The sequence below is a fragment of the Canis lupus genome, chromosome 5, assembly GCF_003254725.2.
Source record: "Canis lupus dingo isolate Sandy chromosome 5, ASM325472v2, whole genome shotgun sequence".
NCBI classification, from domain to species: Eukaryota; Metazoa; Chordata; class Mammalia; order Carnivora; family Canidae; genus Canis; species Canis lupus.
Window position 1 is genome coordinate 37,283,514 of NC_064247.1, and position 15,031 is coordinate 37,298,544.

Here is a 15,031-nt window from a genome sequence, read left to right on the forward strand (position 1 = left end):
AGTGTCAGATTCTTGCTTTCAGCTCAGGTCGTGATGTCAGGGTCGTGAGATTGATCCCCAGTTGGGACTCTATGCTCCATACGGAGTCTGCTTGAGATTCTTTCTCTCTCCTTCTGCCCCTCCCGCTCATGCTCTCTCTTTCTCTAAAATAAATAAATAAATCTTAAAAAAAAAGTGTTTTAAAATTTCATAAAAATGTTTAGTACAAATAAAACCCAAACCAAATCCAATTTAATGTGTTGGGATTCTTCAAGAGATACTGGATGTGGGTCTGGGCCTCAAGGAGCTTTCATCTGGTGGGGAGGGAAAGATATGTATGGAGACATCACATGACCTATGCATTGGTGTCAACCACAAGAGCAGAAAAAGTGCACTGGAAGCTCACACTTGAGAGAGTTTTCACTCAACCATGGAGATACTCAAGGTGAGTCTTAGTGAGGTCTGATATCATGGACAGTGTTGCTGTAGAGCAGAGTGTGAAAGCTGCGTGCAGAAAAATCTAGCAGAAGAATCACGAAACAGGAACTCAAAGTATGTACAGCCTGTAGCAAACAGTTGGAACTTATATTGAGTGTAAGTTCCTTTATATTGAATATAAAGGAATTTGGGGGATTTATAAACTGTGGGTCCAGATACTACCAAATCTTAAATGTCAGTTTAAAAAAATTTGACTTTTGGGGCACCCAGGTGGCTCAGTCCATAAAGCATCTGCCTTGGGCTCAAGTTATGATCCGGGGGTTCTTGGACCCAGCCCCACATTGGGCTTCCTGCTCAGTGGGGAGCCTGCTTCCCTCTCTCCCTCTGCTCCTTGTCTCAAATAAATAAATAAAATCTTTAAAAAAATTTTTTTTGACTTTTATTCTGTGGGTGAATTACTGTTTTGAGATGGGAAATGACAAAACTCAGAGGTGAGCATTAGGGAAATTAGCCTCGTAGATGTTTTCAGAATGGTCGATTGTAGGAATAGGCTTGAAAACAGTGCATAGTGACAACATAGAAAGGACAGGGCACATGGGAGATGGGTTATCACTGAGTTCCATTTCCACTGCGGTCGGTGTGAAGCTACCGTGCTCCAATGAGATGCAGCAGGTGAAAGCTCTTCCAGCTTTGAGTAGGTTGTCATTAAGAGAAAGGGCATTTGAGCTTAGGAATCTGGAGTTCTTATATCAACTTGGAGTCCATGAATAAGTGAGTATGAGCTACATTTCCTCATCTCAGTAAGAGTTCAGAGCATCTATCCCTTGGGGTGCGTGGAAAGAATTAAGACCATAAGGTGAGTATAACCTAAATTTCCCAGAGGTCACAGGACTGGGTGCAAATGAAGTCTGAGTGGTATTAAAACCCAAAACCCTTCAAGGCTTCAAGGCTGAGCCCCCAGCTGCCAGGCTATTGGGATTCCAAGCCCTCTGAAGCCCAACCTCAATGATTTCTGGCACTTTCCAGGTAGTGTTGGCTGATTTGGCAAAGAAAAAAAATTACAAGATGTCCAGGTAAATATGAACTTCTGATAACAATGAACTTCTTTTTTTTTTTTTTTTTTTTTAGTGTAGGTACATTCCAAATGGGATATCCGTTTGGATTACCTCCTCTTCATCCCACTGGGGATGGTGGAATTCGCATACCAGGATTATCCTAAGGTTATCTCAGGGTCAGGGAATCCATCAGATTCCTACCAAGGGGCAGATGTAGGACACCTGACACTAGACAGTTGAGATTGGCAGCAGTTTATGGGTCATGTATACTCCTAGCCCAGGGTGGGACACTGCACATCACATAGGGCCACATGGGGCCACAGAGTGAACAGAACAGGGGCTGTGGAGGCAGCCTTTATAGTATTAAGATAGAGGAGTGACCCCTGGCTCCCATGGGGGGATGTGATTGGCTTGTTTGAATAATTCCATGAGTTAGAGGGGAACTGAAGCCATGCTGAAGAGGGTTGTCTGGCTAGGGAATGTTATCTTCAGGAGCATAACAAGGAGGGGAATTTGCAGGTGGGCCATTGAAGATTCTTATAGTTTTTAATGTCAAGGCAGCACATAATATTTATATTGGGTCTTACACCACAATATTATTGATGATTTATCAAGAACTGAAATTTTAATGAGTGTCCTATATTTTTCTTGGCAATCTTATTTTTTGGGGTTGCCTCAGATGAGCGTCCATCAGCCTTGGTCACCCTGGGGACAGTTGGCCACTTTGAAGGCTCTGCTCCTAGTACCATCTGGAAGAATCTGCCATGGCCCAGCTCTTTCCCACCACCAACCCCAGCTTCTCTGCAGGTGTGAGGCTACTCTCCTGGCTCTCAGGGGCCCCAGGGCTCTGGGGTTTGTGGCAGGATTTGTTATGACCCTTCCTCCATGGGACATCTGGGTGTCTCAGTGCTTGAGCATCTGCCTTTGGCTCAGGGTGTGATCCTGGGGTCCTGGGATCTAGTCCTGCGCTGGGATCCCCGCAGGGAGCCTGCTTCTCCCTATGCCTGTGTCTCTGCCTCTCTCTGTGTGTGTCTCTCATGAATAAATAAATAAAATCTTAAAAAAAAAAAAAAGACCCTCTTCCATGAGGTCTCATTCTTGTAATGGGTCTAAAGAGTCATGAAGCATATGACCGAAACTCAAACTTGGTTTAGAAACACAGTTGCTTTGTCTTCAGTCCCTGATCTCTATATTCAGAGCTTAAAACTGGCTCTTGAGGATGAGATACAATGGGTGCTTTCCAAATATCTTTGTCCTTCCCCCAACTTTTCTTATGAAAAGATATAAACATATATCCTCTTTTGATACCAAAAGTGAAAATGTGTACAAGGCATTCAGCACCTCCCCTGCACATTGCAAGGTTCCCTATGACGTGTGAAAATCAGATGTGATGTTACGAGCTACCCCTGGGCAACCAGAGGACCTGTGAGATGTTAATGTGTGTTTCCTTCCTGGCTCTGTGGGAGACTGTAGAGAGTCAAGGGGACTCTGTGTTCTGAATTTCTGGTCTCATCTCAGTGAGTCATTAGTGGTTTTGATATAATAGGACGAAGTGTCCCAAATCTTGAAACATAAGATACTTGGTGTGGGAAGGGGGAGTTGCTCTGATAACACTGAAGGGGTTAATGGTTTTAAGTTTGTTCATTTCTTTTGCAAGGGGCAGAAGCTTTTACTCCGGAGAAGGAAATAAGAGCTTTTATGGGGTGAGTCAGGGATGCTGGCTGAGACAGGACAATGCAACCTATGATTTTGGGAGCGCCAGGGAAGGACCCACTGGCTCTGTATGGAAACAGCTGAGCTGACTTCCAGCAACCATGTGTGCTTGGAAAGGGGTCCACTGGGGATGATCCCAGTTATTATTCATTATTTATACAACAGATGCATATTGAAGGCCGACCCTGTGGCAGCTCTATGGTGAGCATTGTGGACCTGATTGGCTTTTTGGAGCTTATATTTCAGTGAGTTGCAATCAGTCTAAACAGTAATTAGTGTCAGGCTTCTGGTTGATCATAGAACTCGGTGCTTCTACCAATAATTTATGCAGAAACATGGAAGGCAGAGTGAGATTTTTAAAAAGATTTTATTTATTTATTCATGAGAGACGCAGAGAGAGGCAGAGACATAGAGAGAAGGAGAAGCAGGCTCCCTCTGGGGAGCCTGATGTGAGACTTGATCCCAGGAGCCCAGGATCACGACCTGAGCCAAAGGTAGATGCTTAACCAATTGAGCCACCCAGGAGCTCCTAAGTCAGATTTACTTTAATGGAGAAGAAAAGTAGCATGACTTTCCCAATTTTGTGCACCAACCCTCCTACTCTCTCTATATGTAGAGGAATATGCTAAATATCTGCATTAGCCATGTCTTTAATTTTCTATATTTTGATGCTTTGACAGCATCAGCCTTGTTGATCCTGGGGCAACTGCTCCTCCCAGGATTCATCATTTCTAGAGCCAGTCAACAACTTGCCTTTCAAATGCAAACCGGCCAATCAGAGCCCATACCTCCTTTACCGCATCCTCATCCTCTGTTCTAGGCCTCTGTGCACCTGCAGTAATCATCTCAGGGCCAGGTACCAGACAACTGGGGATATCTCCAAGGGTCGAAAACTATATATATAAATATATATATGTGTATATAATATATATATATATATAACCTTAAATATATTTTTATAGTACTTGAAGCTTTTATTTGAATGTCACATTCTTCAATAGAATGTCAGTATCATTTTGATATTCTAACATCATCAGTGATTTTTTAAATTTAATTTAACTAATTAACATATAGTGTATAATTAGTTTCAGAGGTAGAGTTTAGTGAGTCATTAGTTGCATATAATGCTCAGTACTCATTATATCGTGTGCTTTCCATATGCCCATCACCCAGTTACCCTGTCCGCCCAACCCACCTCCCCTCCAGCGACCCTCAGTTTGTTTCCTATAGTTAAGAGTCTCTTATGGTTTGTCTCCCTCTCTGATTTCATCTGATTTTATTTTTCCCTCTCTTCCCCTATGATTCTCTGTCTTGTTTTTTAAATTCCACACGAGTGAAATTATATAACTGTCTTTCTCTAATTTATTTTGCTCAGCATCATACCCTCTAGTTCTATCCACATTGTTGTAAATGTAAGATTTCATTTTTTTGATGGTTGAGTCATATTCCATTTTGTCTATATACCATATCTTCTTTACCCATTCATCTTCATGTGGCTAGTAGAATATCTAAAATTATGTCTGTGGCTCACATTGTATCTCTCCAGGACATCATGGACCTAGTTCTGTACCCAGACTTCACTTCTCTGGGAAGACTTCCCTGACCTCCCTGCCTAGATGAATTCCTCCAATCGTATGTTCTCATGGCCTCTGCTCACAAGGGACCCCACTAGCCTGTGTGATATTTGGTTTAGTCTGTACCCTCCATAGGCTAGTGCCTCTGCTGTCTTTGCTCGTTGCTGACTCCCAGTGCAGTTCTGGCTCCTATGAGCAATTCAATATATTGTTGGATGAATAAATATGTGGCAGTTATATGAAAAGACATTTATAATGGGCTGTTGACACAGAGCTAGGGATGAATCCAATAGAAATAAAATCAGGATTGAAAAGTCCTCATCTGGCTAGAGAGGGTGGTCAAATCATGAAACATAAAGCTTACTAGAAATAGAAGCCTAGCCCAGCACATGGAGTTAAAAAAAAAAATCAGTTGTTTCAGTAAAAAAATGAAGGGGGTGCATTTGAATTTATGTGGGTCCCGGGCTTGTAATTAACTACAAGTTTTATGTTGGCCATTACTGTAAGGTTGTTATTACATGTGACAATGTGAATTCTATGGTAGAAATCTTCCTATTGAACCAGATATTTGTCAGAATGGTACCTGGCATGCTGCACATCACTCGAGGTGACCTTCTCAAGAGTGGTTCCAAAGGAATTGAACCAGGGTGGAAAGGGGCCTTGACACCAAGATATATTTAAGCAAACTCGCCCCGGCCTCAGCCCGGCGGGCACTGGGTGTTATTCTGTATGTTAGTAAATTGAACACCAATAAAAAAAAAAAAATAATAATAAATAAATAAATAAATAAATAAATAAATAAATAAGCAAACTGATGGAAGTAAGAATGTTCCACTTGAAAAATAGGAAGAAAGTGATGTGAGTTCTTCAATTATTGGAAGCTGTTCTGTTGATGAGGTGTACAGAGTCCTTTTGCCTTGTCCTAGATAGCAGAACTAGCGGTTGTGAGTGGCAATCACACCCTTTTTTTTTTTTTTTTTTTAGGATTTTCTTCATTTATTCATGAGAGACACAGAGAGAGAGGCAGAGATGTAGGCAGAGGGAGAAGCAAGCTCCCCACGGGGAGCTCAATGTGGGACTCGATCCCAGGACCCCAGGATCACGACCTGAGTCGAAGGCAGATGCTCAACCACTGAGCCACCCAGACGTCCCCAGTTTTCATCTTAATATAAAGCACTTTTCAGTTTCAACTCCCCAGGGCTTCAGTGTGCTACATCACAAAGTAATCCATTCCTTGTTATTTGCAGACATCTCATCAGAGACCGAGTGACCATTTGGTAAAGATGTGGTAGAGGGGATTCCTCAGGTTTGGCTAGATCATTTTGTGGCTTCCACCAGGAGCAGAGATGTCCTTCTCTTACGGCCCGGATCCACTGTGTTTGCATGACTCCTGAAGGATGGCAGCCTGCAGCTTAGGACATGCTCCATGCCTGGTTTGGGGGTAAACGAGAAGCTCCTAGGAGTTGCCTGGACTGGGGATGGCTGTCACCTTACCCCTTCCCCAGGAACAGGAGGGCACAAGTGGGGCTGAAGGTGATGGTAAAAGGCAGCCCACCCTCTGTAGACTTGGTAGCATTGCCACTTGGGTGGCATAATCCATGGGTGGAGGGCTGAGGGAGAAGACAGGGCAGGAACTCATGCTGGGGAGTCTGGGAGGCTGGGGGGTGGTGAGACCGAGTATGAATGGATGCTCCCAACTCCCTGGAACACATTCCCTGGCCCCATCAGACTTCACTTAAAAAAACAGCAATTCAAAGACAAACTTATGGAGAATATTAGCAGAACTACTGCAGAACCTTACACCTGGGGTGGCCCCTTTTGAGCACGGGGTGGGGGGGGGGCTGTGTGACTGCCTAACGAGCTGAATGGCTTTTGGCATAAAGTCTTTCCAGGAAAAACAAAGGAGATGGCCATTCTTTGGTCACCGGCCAGCCTGGTTTGGAATAGAACACCCAGTGGAGGGCATACACTTGACAAGGAGAAGACAAAGCCAGCCCCCAGCAGGGGACAGATTTCCTGCTCCAACAGGTGATCAGATACTCCAGGAACGGGGGTGGAGGCCCTGCTGCGTGAACGATGAGTATTGCACAGCCCTGACAGGCAGAGGCTTGAAGAGGGAAGGATCATCTTCTGAACTGAGGGGAGCAGATGAATTGTCACCTGATCCGGGACTGAGACCTCATATCCAGTTTCAGGACTTGGGCCCCTGCTCATGTTTGGGAGATCTGTTTCATCCTTTTCATCCCGAAGCACATAAAAACATTGTTCTTTCTGCCCAAATCGGGTGCTTTGTGCTCTGCTATCTCTTCCTCTAACTTTCTCTGTGGTCTCTCAGGTATCCCCCCACCACTATGGAAGAGTTCCCATTCTCCTGGGAACTCACATGCAAATCCCACTTGAGATCCTATTGTCTGAACTTATTGAAGGGACAAGAATTGAAAACATAAATGTCTTAAAAGACAGCCAGCATCCCCTCTACCTGGCCATTGTAATATAGGAGACAGCTCTCTCCAGACTGCTGCACTGATAGCCCTACACACCGTTATTTGTTTCTATTTATTATACTAAAATATTTTCCTGCTATCTCATATGGAACAGCTTTTGAAGATTCCCATGAGTCACAGCTGGGAAATTCTTGCTTTGAAGTGCCCCATTTATTCATCTTTTGTCAGTGGCAGGCTCTTTATGCTCAGACATTTTATACTTTTCACAGTTATTTCAAAATCTATTTCATTTGACGTGGAGTCAATTCATCATTCTGCACACATTCCTATTTCTCTTTCTCCTCATTTCTCTCTCTTTGGCATTCTGCTAAGTTCATCAGAGTCTCCCTTTTCCCCTTCTTTTCTTTCAAGTTGTGTCATGGAGTCTCGAAAAATACGGAAAGTCCATTGCTTTCAAATGTTCACGGATCCCAATTCGGCCCCAGAGTTTGGAAAAATTGGAGACCGAGACTTATAAATCTGCCTTATAATAAGACCAACTGCTCTCAGCTGTAAATCTGAAAGTGGGTGGTTCATTGGAAAATATCAGCTTGATGCCTTTTAAAATCAAAGGGAGCTTCTATGATTGGTCCATAGAGTTGCGAAATAGATTTTCTCAGGCCTGGTCAAAGGACCAATTCTGTACATGGTGGAGATTTGTATCAAGTTGCCTAGATGTGGAGAAAACAAGAGGATGAGCCATGGTTCTGAGATCATTTCCACATTAGCAGCTACGCAAGAGGGTTTGGTTCTTTCTTTCTTTCTTTCTTTCTTTCTTTCTTTCTTTCTTTCTTTCTTTCTTTTTCTTTCTCTCTTCTTTTTAAAGATTTTATTTGTGTATTCATGAGAGACACAGAGAGAGAGGCAGAGATGCAGGCAGAGGGAGAAGCAGGCTCCCTGCAGGGTGCTCGACGCGGGGGACTTGATCCAGGGACCCAGGCATCAAGACCTGAGCCAAAGGCAGATAGATGTTCGACCACTGAGCCTCCCAGGCATCCAAAGAGGGCTTGGTTTCTAACCACATTTTAGCTGAGTATTACCAATTGTATTTGATGCAATCAGGCCAAAGGTAATTTGGCACAACGGAACTCCAGACAGTTAACATCTTGGGATCCCACTCTTACTTGGTAGGATGGCAGACATAATAGGACTTAGCGTAAATCACTTATTTGTTCACTGACTTATCACTACTAACAAGGCAAATGAATTTGTATGAATTTTAGGAGATAATATTATTGTGCCTTCTTCACATCAGGACTCCTTTGGGGCATTTCTTTTGATTTTGGAAAACTTTTTAAAAGACTCATTAACCACCACAACAAAATTACCAAAAAAAGTGCACTCAAAAGAGAACCAGAGTGGTTCAGGATCTTTATGATGAGGTAAAATAAGGGGCCTGTGTAGTGAGTGATTTAGTGGGAAAAGTTGGGAAGCTAGCTCAAAGCTGGAAAGACCAAGGGAGCTGTGAATGCTGTCTTACACATTCATGGATGATGTCTTTCTGATGCAAAATTCATGCTTCAAAGCACTCTTCTGATGGTAGAAGTTATAATCCTATCTATGAGATAATTCAAAAAAGAATATAAGGGGAAAACAAAAGTTAATCTTAATACCTTTACTGTATTTTTATAAAATGGAACTACAGTGCTTATCCTGGTCTTTTGATTAATCCTAGCTATTTTTATCTTGTACAAATAAAATACATGCCTACTATCCAATGTAAATATTACAGACAGACATTATATAGGGAAGTGAAATCTCACCATATTCTGGCATCTCTAATATAAGCAATCCTCGCCAATTTGAGGGTCACTTTCTGACATTTTATTATACATTGATTTGTTCATTTCTTTGATGTTCATGTTGCTACACTGGAATGTGAGCTTCGTGAAGAGGGGCTTTTGTTTGATTTTATTCTTTTATCCTCAGCATCTAGAGCAGTGTTTGGGCACACAGTGTGCATCCGGTCAGTAACTGTCAAACAATGAATGGGCACATAAATGAATTGCTGCTAACTCCCCAGAATTAGGACTATGTGTATAAATACTATGTCACATCTGTAATCATATTGCTTATCAACACCTGGCAAAGCAGGATGCTTGTTTAAATAAAAGGGAGGAGAGAAAGAAAAGACAGGAAAGAAGAAAGAAAGAAGAAAATAAGAAGACAATCTTTAGAAATTAGGTAAGAAAATAATATAGTTTTTTTAGATTAATTAATTAATTAACTTATTTATTTATTTGAGATAGTGTGCATGCACAAACCGTGGAGAGGGAGACAGGGGGAGAGAGAGAAACCCAAGTAAGCAGACTCCATGCTGAGCACAGAGCCTGATGTGGGGCTCGATCTCACAACCCATGAGATCATGACCTGAGCTAAAACCAGGAGCAGGACGCTTCACTGACTGTGCCACCCAATGCTCCCCATACAAATTTTATTTATTTCTAAAGAGGTCCTGGGGCAACTGGGTGGCTCAGTGGTTGAGCATCTGCCTTTGGCTCAGGGTGTCATCCTGGGATCCTGGGATCAAGTCCACATCGGGCTCCCCACAGGGAGCTGCTTCTCCCTCTGCCTATGTCTCTGCCTCTCTCCCTGTGTTTCTCATGAATAAATAAATAAGAGGTTTTATTTTTCTCCATTAGATTTTTCTGGAGGATCTTCCAAGCTAATCAACTATAGGCACCAAGGGCAAGCCCCCGATAGTGTATTGATTATTTTGCACTAAAGCTGCTTGGGAAACAGCCAGTGCCAGGGCAATGAGATCCTTCTCTTCCTAAAGGAGGAAATAAATCTCCCATGTGGAAGTCACCCTCACTGTACTAAGCAGCAAAAAAGACATCCTTATCACTAGAGACAAGGACTTTTAAGGCCAAAAAAGTTGTAGAAATAAACCTTGTTACTTTTTCTACCTTAGCCCAAATTTGGCTGAGAATTCCTTATTAATTCAGGCTCCCAAATAGGTTTTCTTTAACCTGTCAAAGGCAGATGCTCGACCACTGAACCACCCAGGGACCCCTATTTCCTACAGTTGTATTTTCTTTTAACTTTCTTTTACTCAAGAATCATTTAGAACTTAAAGTTTTCATTGGTTAGAGCATCTGTATTTAAACCTTTCGTTGTCGTGAACCAATATTTCTCTGGTACTTTTTGTTAATCTGTATACTTTTCACTTTTGGGAATTCAATAAGCCTTTATTAATGTCCTCAGATATGATCAGTTTTTATAAATGTTCTACAGATGTTTGAGAAATGAATTATGATCTTTATTTCTAGAACAGATAATACAGTATATTAAAAACATAATCATCCTTAATTAGCAATGTGCTTTGCTATGTTATTTTTTCTGTGTCCAATTCATCTGGCAAGTCTAAAAATACATAAAAAGTCTCATAGAATATGTTTCTGTTAATTTCTTGGTGTTTGCTTTCTACTTGTACTGGTTGTCTGTGATTGAGCATCCAAATACTCATAACACTTTTCTTCATTGTGGGTTATATTTTGATTGATTTTGTAAAGTCAGCCTCTTTCCACTATGTAGGAAGTATTTTCTACCTTGTCGGGCCCTGTCAAAAACTATCTCCTATGCTCGAGGTAGAAGATTAGTTACATTGATTCCTGGTTGCCGTAAATGTTGGGACAAAAAATGGTGGAAGGATCACTATAAGCCACTCTCTTTCATGTCACCTCTGATTTTTTAAGAGATACTTGGTGCCCCTCAAAATAAATCAGTATCTTTTGCTCAATCCAACCATTGATCTTACATCTAGTAGAAACTCCTCTAGAAATGCCTGCCTGCCAGTTTCCAGTATTGTGATTTTTTTCTTGGTTTGTTATTAAAGAGAATATATATATATTTGGTAAGCGATGCCTGTAGAATCCAGGAATGAAAATAATCCTACAAAGTGGCAGGACGATATGGTAGGAATGGCAACCAGACTGAAAGCAGAGATTAAAACCCTCTTAGAACTCACTAGAAAAGTACCTTTTAAGCTTAGGAGTGGGAAAAGTAGTCCATTTAGTCTATACTTGGAACGGGTTGGAATTTCAAACCTAGGTATTCAGGTGAAGCTTCCCCTTGCAGTACTCTGTAATTATGAAATTCCAAATTTCTAATTTGTATGAAGATGAAACCCTGATTTTCCTACTGTCACTAAAAAGGGTTTTTCCACTGTTAAGATCTGGGTCACAGTACTTGGGAAGAAAATGAAGGAAGGGGTCAGACCGTGTATCAGGGGGGTAGATGGGACTTAAATTATATGAGTGGCAGCATTTTAATCATCTTCAATGGCACATAAATAATTCTGACCCTCATTAACTGTTTGTACTTAGAAACTCCTTAAAAATGTCCTCACTGCTATCAATACCAGAAGCTTATTGGTATAACTCCCTAGAAATACCCTGATTTCTCTTTTCAAACCCAGAATGTTTCCAAAGTGACACATCTATCAAAAGGACGTCTGAGAATAGAAAACCAATCAGCTCTCAAAGAAGATGCAACCCAAACTGGGAAGATGGTGAAACGTGAGTAAGTCTCGTTTCAGATGCAGTCAGATCTGGAGACCATCTTACCGTTGGTATTTAAAATATGTGGGCAATCCCCCATCCTTATCTTCATCATTTGTGCACTCAGATTGGAGGTCTGCTTGATGCCTGGCAACACCTACCTCTCACACCAAAGGAAATCCCAGTTCTTTGCGATTCTTTGAGAAGAAAGTCATCATCTTGACACACTATTTGTTACAATGAAAAGTCTCCGTACTACCATCTGTTTCTTATAAACGTGTTTATTTGCTCACTCTCCAGGAGCAGGGTCTTGGCTAAGCAGTCCCCAGTTGCATAAGGAGAGTCATGATTATCAGAATCTTCAAGAGCTGATAATGAAAGGCATGCTGTTTAGTTTCTTCACTGTGTAAATCAAGACACCTAGATCTCACTAAATATTTGTTCAATGACTCATGCCCATGTATTCAATGCCTTTGATTCTTTTTTCAGTCCTGTAGAGGTCCAAAGGTGAAACCATGAATACATTTTTTTTTTTAGCATACTGTGTATTGATGCGTTATCAAGATGACTGGCATAAAAGTGAAAATTATAAACATCTACCAATGGCCAGGACACAAGGGAACAGTATTCTGAAACCCTGCCTTGGGGACAGTGAATCGGTTTGGCATTTTAGGAAAGTAATCTAGTAATAACGGCAATAAAAATACACATCCTTTGGCCCAGCAGCATATCTCTGCAAATTTAGTCTACAGAAATAAGAGACTTAGGGCTTAGGATATTTCCCAGGATAGTATGGGGGCTGAGTAACTATTTCTTTTCTTTTCTTTCTTTTTTTTCTCCCAAGGTTAAAACCTAGTTGAGATCAAAAGGGCTAAGTTACTCCTCTTTCTCAGCTCAGCATTCACTGGAAACATTATTCACTTGCAGTTGGCCGGCGACACAAATGTGGCCTGTACTGGGACATGGGGAGGACAAGACGGGAAGCACAGCTTGGATTCAAAGGTGCGATTCAAATTTTAGAAGAGATCGACTCTTCTGAGCTCAAATGAGGCTGTCGAATCAAACAAAAGCTACTAAACTGTGATGGGGGTTTTGTGGAAAGGGGAATCTGACAGAGCACAGCTGGGAGTAGTTACTACAAAAATAAAATTCTTTCCTTTTTATCTCTCAACAGGTTGTTATAACCACATTTACAATGATTACACCTAAAAGTACATGTATATGTTTTGGAAACTGTAATGGCCAAAGCAAACAACATTAATGATAAAAGAGGGGCACCTGGGTGGCTTGGTTGGTGAAGCGTCTGCCTTTGGCTCAGATCATGACCTCGGGGTCCTAGGATTGAGCCCATCAGGCTCTCCATTTAGGGGGAGTCTGCTTCTCCCTCTCCCTTTACTGTATCCTGCTCATATGCTCTGTCCATCAAACAAATAAATAAAATATTTAAAATAAAATAAAATAAAATAAAATAAAATAAAATAGAGTGATTAGATCATATGTATTAACCTAGATGAATATTTTAAGGGAGAAAAACAAGTTACATTTAAATATATAGTATGACCCAATTTGGTAAAGAAAATAAAACAAGCTCCTCCTTACCTGGCATCTGGTTGTTAACATTGGATACCGAGGCAAGTGTCAGAAAGCAAAGAGGTTAGGAAGAAAGTCTTTTTTTTTTCTTTATATATTTTTATCATTTCCGTGGTTGCATTACATTGGCAAAGCTTTCCCTTCTGGAATAAAATGTTGGCAAAAGCTATACAAAATTAAACATAAATACAGAGAACATTAATATAAAAACCTAGCAGAGAGCCAGAAAGAGGCACAAAGTATTGCTTTGTTAACATGGGATGTTTGTTTGTCAGTGGGTGAAGTACTAGTTTGTGGAGCACCTGCTCTGTGCCATGTCTGAGTTGGATGCTTTCACATTTATCTCATCTCTGCCTCGCTTGATTTCATGCTTCTCTGTAGACGCAGTTCTCAGTAAAGGTAAAGAAGATAATTTAGAACACATGATATCCTGAAGATTAAAATTGGTTTCTGTGAATTTTGCAGAACAGAGCTAAAAAAAAAAAAAAAAAAAAAAAAAAAAAAAAAAAAAAAAAAAAAAAAAGAAGGCCAGGAAGGAGGAAAAAATAAGTTAAAAAAATTGTGACTGGAGAACCCAGGGTCAGTTTTGCCTAAAGACTCATTAAAAAAATAATAATAAATTGAATATGGTTTTAATAAAAACCTTCTCTGAACAGGGCTGTTTGTGACTTGCCAATAGTTACTTCACTTGAAGTTCATTCATATTCTTTATGTCTCTACCCCTGCTTGCTCACCTCAAAGCAAAGTTCTTTCCCTTAAGAAAACAAACAAGAAACGTGGCTAATCGGTAATGATCGTACAGTCTGAGTTCACGTGGGATCATTAATAAATAATCTACTTTAGAACATAAACATCCCCAGGGGTAAGTCTTCGAAGGCCAAGTCTGGTTTATGCCAAGTCGTTTTGTTTTTCCAGAGCTCCAGTTTTAATCAACATCATGGCAGTGACGGAGCGTGAGCATCAGGTCATGGGGTTCTAGAATCCAGTGAGAAGAATTTAGGCTTGAGGCTCACAATGCCTAATCTCTCGTCTCACCTCCGCTAGGGGCTCCCAGGAGTGTGAATCCTTTCTGTTTGATATTTTCTTTTTTAAAAAATTAAAAAAATATAGTTTGTTTATTTATCCATGAGAGACACAGAGGCAGAGACCCAGGCAGAGAGAGAAGCAGGCTCCCTGCAGGGAGCCCAATGCAGGACTTGATCCCAGGACCCCGGAGTCATGACCTGAACCAAAGGCAGACACTCAACACTGAGCCACCCAGAAACCCTCTGTTTTTGTATTTTCTGCACCATGATCACCAAAGTCACTTTCCCCTTGTAGCCTGGACAACCCAACTGTTTGTTGCCTGGACATTCTCAAGCTCTTGCTCACTCCTGGCTTCCTTTAAATGTTAAAACATTTGAATATAAATGGCTTGGTCAGTGCCTCCCCTCAAATCTCTACAGAGTTAGGCACATGGGGTGAGATCATCGGCATGTTTAAGGTTTCCAGTTGATTCTAGCATTCAGCAAAAGTTCGAGTACCACTGCTCTAAATATTTCTTATACTTCCCTCTTACCTTTCATCAGATCCTTGAAGTCTTCCCTCTGACTTCCCAAGAAAACTAAAAATCCCTCTCCCATATTTAGGAGCAATTCAGATATTTCATATACGTATGCACATCCATACTTTTGACCTCTTGCTAACTCATCCATGCT

General features: G+C 41.2%; 1 long non-coding RNA gene across 2 annotated transcripts; it reads right to left on the minus strand.

Annotated features, from left to right (window-relative positions):
• Nucleotides 1-8,609: 8,609 nt before the first annotated feature.
• LOC112647337 (uncharacterized) lies at nt 8,610-14,305 on the minus strand. 2 transcript variants are annotated; one of them, XR_003128269.2, is made up of 6 exons: nt 14,069-14,305; nt 13,637-13,806; nt 13,344-13,500; nt 13,023-13,159; nt 11,906-12,235; nt 8,610-8,800 (listed from the first exon to the last, which is right to left on the minus strand). It is a non-coding gene; the product is annotated as an uncharacterized LOC112647337 (long non-coding RNA). The 2 variants fall into 2 exon arrangements; XR_007410775.1 differs by lacking the exon at nt 8,610-8,800 and adding an exon at nt 9,017-9,216.
• Nucleotides 14,306-15,031: the final 726 nt, after the last annotated feature.